The sequence below is a fragment of the Electrona antarctica genome (genome assembly GCF_951216825.1).
Source record: "Electrona antarctica genome assembly, chromosome: 17".
NCBI lineage: Eukaryota > Metazoa > Chordata > Actinopteri > Myctophiformes > Myctophidae > Electrona > Electrona antarctica.
In genome coordinates, this window is record NC_136798.1 from 21009970 (window position 1) to 21014687 (window position 4718).

A 4718-nucleotide genomic window follows, 5' to 3' on the forward strand; every position below is an offset into this window, starting at 1 on the left:
TAATGTCAACAAAGTCCACACTCACAACACCAGAAGGAGTTCAACAAACCATTTACGTGCAACCCAGATTCGGCTTAAACAAGGAATTAAATTAATGTTGCTCCCTATGTCACTAAAATGTGGAAAGCCCTACCAGCCATTAAAAGGAACCCTGGCTAATAAGACAAATATGCCTTAAAATGTTATACTTGCCCTCTATAACAAAAAACAAACAAAAAACAATCACCTTAAGTATTTTATTTCTTTCATAAATAGAGAATCTTTCCCTCAATAGGAACTGCTCCCGTCAAGTTTATGATGTCATATGCGCAAATAGTCTAGCCTTATGGAATGTATGGAATGCATATGCATTGCTAATACAAAACAACTTAATACTTCCTAAGCATAATATGAGCATCAAAGCAATATTTTAAATACTTTATATTAGCACGTGCATTCCATATATTCCATATAGGGCTGGACCACATGGACATATGACATCATCAACTTGCACCGGGAACAATTCCTATTTAGTGAAAGATTCTTTATGAAAGAAAAAAAATATTTAAGGTGTTTTTATTTTAAAATTTTAGTTATAGAGGACAAGTATAATGTTTTAAAGCACATTTGTCTTAGTAGTCAGGGATCCCTGACTAATGTGGATCCCTTGACTCCTTCAAAACCGCTCTCAAGGAACGGCTATTCAAAATTGGCCCCCGTAAAAATTAAAAATATATATTTTTTTACTTTCTTTATATGATTTCCTGTTTTTAATAGAAAAACATTATTGGTAGTTCAAATAGCTGATCTACAAGCTCACAACGTATCAATGTAGATGGGCTAGTTGAACTATTGTAAAATGCCCACACACACTGCACCTGGACAACTGGCCACCTGGTCACTTGGACAGCTGTGCACCAAAACCAACTGGGCACTAGGGACATGTGGGCACCTGGACGACTGGCCAACTGGACGAGTTGGCACCTGGACGACTGGCCAACTGGACGACTGGCCAACTGGATGACTGGGCACCTGGATGACTGGGCACCTGGACACCTGGGAACCTGGATGACTGGGCACCTGGATGACTGGGCACCTGGGAACCTGGATGACTGGGCATCTGGACACCTGGGAACCTGGATGACTGGGCATCTGGATGACTGGACACCTGGATGACTGGACACCTGGATTAGTGGGCACCTGGATGACTGGGAACCTGGACAACTGGGCATCTGGATGACTGGACACCTGGATGACTGGACACCTGGATTAGTGGGCACCTGGATGACTGGGAACCTGGACAACTGGGCATCTGGATGACTGGGCACCTGGATGACTGGTCACCTGGATGACTGGGCACCTGGATGAGTGGGCACCTGGACAACTGGGCATCTGGATGACTGGACACCTGGATTAGTGGGCACCTGGACACCTGGGAACCTGGACAACTGGGCACCTGGCTGACTGGTCACCTGGATTACTGGGTATCTGGATGAGTGGGCATATGGATGAGTGGGCATCTGGATGAGTGGGCACCTGGATGAGTGGGCACCAGGATGAGTGGGCACCTGGATGAGTGGGCACCTGGACATCTGGATGACTGGGCACCTGGATGAGTGGGCACCTGGATGACTGGGCACTTGGACAACTGGACATATGGATGAGTGGGCACCTGGATGAGTGGGCACCTTTTTTTGGCCAATAATTGTTATATCAGAGTTGTTGATACTGATCAGTATAGTTTAACAGTGTGTTTAATGGACTCTGGCTCCATAGGGTCTCTTTGAACAGACACTCATAAAATGGGTCAATAATGGTAGATGTGTTACATGGTGTATAAAAACTCCTGAATGAGACTGCGGCCATCCCAACCGCAGTCTGTTTGAGATGCTGCCGCATGGGAAGCGGTTTCGCAGTCTCAAAGCCACTGGAAATAGACTGCCATAAGGCCCCCCCGCACCTTTGCCCTCTTCCCGCACTATTAAGCTCGAATTGCACCTCTCTAAAGTATTTTTGTTGTATATTTACGGAACATAGCCTACTGTGAGGATGTTATAATAATAAATAAATAATAATAATAATAATAATAACTTTGCTACTACAAGGAAAACATGCACATGTACATAATACTCTTTTTCTTTGTTTGCTCTTTTTTGCTGTGTTTTTACTGTGTTTGCTGTTTGATATTTGCTGCTGCATTGTCTGAAGGAAGGAAGCCAAACAAAAATAAGTTTTACTCTTGTACCTGTACACAAGATGTAACAATAAAGCACAACCTTGAACCTTCCTTCTCTACTGTATAAAAACCTTCAGGGGTAGGCATCATTTTTTCAGAAGGCCATACTGACACCGATAAAGTGAGTGAAGGGCCAAACCTTGAAACACAGTGCTGGATTATACATATTTTTACAGATGGCCGGGTCTGCCCCCCTGACCATATATTTTCACCATGTGTGTTCTCTCTCCATGTCAATATATTCAATCAACAACCTATTTTTAAGAGGGCCATTTTGCTTTTGGTATTCTGGATGCATTTATTCATTGCTGAGAAGTTAATCCATACGCTGCCAGTCAGTAAAGTCATATAACAGCTTCTATATATAATATATATTATATATATATATATATAATATATATATTATTCTAAAAACCCTTACACCGTATACTTAGCTGTTGGTCAATGGTAGACAATCTACAAGTTTCCTGTTCTTGATTTTTTTAAAGGAAAGAAATAATAAAAAAAACATTTCATCATTTTATTTTTCTGAATGTGGACAGTACTGGACACCACAGCTCCTCTTAGGATTTCATACTCCTCTGCATCTTTCCATGCAGGTTTTTCCTTATAATTGTAGTAGTCTTTTTCTTTCTTGATCATCTTAAAATTATAATGCAGATAGAAGCCGATTGCGTTTGTGTTCACGGTCGCCACATGACTGCAGGGGAGGGAAATGGATTGAGGATTACTTACAGCACAAATGAAAGGTGCATTAGTTAGTTAGTTAATTTATTTTTGAGGGGTGATTTCCATTTATGTGAAACCAAACACAATCATCACATTTGTTGAAAGTACTATTACTCACAGCCTAATGTCCTTGTAGGATGTTTTGCCTTCGACATAGTCGAAGATGTGGCCCATCATCTTTCGACCTAGAATGAGAGTAGAGACAGTTTTTCAAATAAAACTCATGATTAATTTCAAGTGAACTCCACTGTGAAGTACTGATATTACTGTATAGGTAGTAGTACTGAACACCATACCGATGCCTTCTTTATGGTACTTCTCCTTGCGGGCCATTGCCAACACATAAATGGTGTGCTTTTTAACCACGCAGCAGCACACCCCTCCAATCAACTCCTCTTCAGCTTCATCGCTCTCTTTCCTGTAGACTAAAGTACAAACAAGGTAGAAGGTGAAGATTAGCTAAGTATCATCAATAAGCAGGCAAACCATAACTTCTTTGTGGAAGTATGAAATATATATTTACTAATAGCTACTTAAATGGGGGTGTAAAATCTTGCTAGGTATGTGTAGAAAAACCAATGTTACAAATATATCTGTGTAGTGATCTGAATCCAGTGAGTCTCTCACCAAGCTTGGACAGCCCCCTGACATTTGCTGCCTTCTTATATATGTTGTCCTCGAAGCTGATCCCCATCTCCTCCTGGAATAATTGGTTTAGAATGTACCGGTCGGAATATGCAACGTCCTTCAACATGATCTTGCTGTTGGAACAAGAGCAAAGTGGTCACACATACTGACAGTTAAAACACTGACATCAAAACATGACTCGTTACATAGGTCAAAACACATACACCACTCTGTACATCACAAATACACAACAGAATGATGCAGTCACATGTAAACACATTTGACATAAGGTAGTTTCAAGTAATTTGAGGATGACACATGATTTTTGTAAGATTTTTGCATGTTGAAAAATGTTCAATAGCAATAGCAAGCTCGCTATTGAGCAGCTTCTCCACTATATTTAAATGTTAGTCATTTCTTTGTAGATTGTTTGTTATATCTGCCCTGTTGATTTATTTGTTGATGAAGCCTAAAAAAAGCCCTGCAGAAATGTAATTTTTATGTTCCAAAAAGAAAAAAAACACAATTAAATTGTTAATCGCAGTTATTTTGATAACAAAAGATAAAGTGCCCCTCGGGGCACAGGTCTCCACCAGGCCAGGTCAGGTTGTGGCCTCCTGGTGGCGCTATAATAGGCCAATGTGAAAAGGGTGCCATTTCTTCTTAAGCCTTGGATGGCAATTGGATGATTTGAGGCATTTTGTTCCAAAAGGTTTTGCAAAACTCCACCTGTTGGTGGCGCTATAACAGGCCAATGTGAAAAGGGTGGGATATATTTCTCAGCCTAGTAGGAAAGTCTGTGAAAGATTTCACGTACATTTTGTTCAAAACGGGCCAATCCTGTAAACTTTGAAAGCCAATGTTGGAATATGAAATATCGGACAGATCCGTCTTGAACACATGACTATAGAGATACTGTGTAACAATTTGCGGGATTTTGGGACAGAATCTGGAGGAGTAATATCACACGCACACACACACGGACAGAGTGCAAAACATACTCTCTTCCCATGCCTTCGGCCTGGTGGAGACAATTGTCAAGAAAATCATGTCATGATTTTGTTTTTCCAAGAAAGAGACGATTGTGTGGGCTACAGATGTGCAGTACAGCAACTGGTCAATAGAGGGCGCTATTGAGTATGATCTT

The 4718-nt window shown here is 40.9% G+C and overlaps 1 long non-coding RNA gene across 1 annotated transcript; it reads right to left on the minus strand.

Moving 5' to 3' along the window:
• Window positions 1-2777: 2777 nt before the first annotated feature.
• LOC306940886 lies at window positions 2778-3317 on the minus strand. The gene is made up of 3 exons (XR_013792067.1): window positions 3241-3317; window positions 3063-3121; window positions 2778-2915 (listed from the first exon to the last, which is right to left on the minus strand). It is a non-coding gene; the product is annotated as an uncharacterized lncRNA (long non-coding RNA).
• Window positions 3318-4718: the final 1401 nt, after the last annotated feature.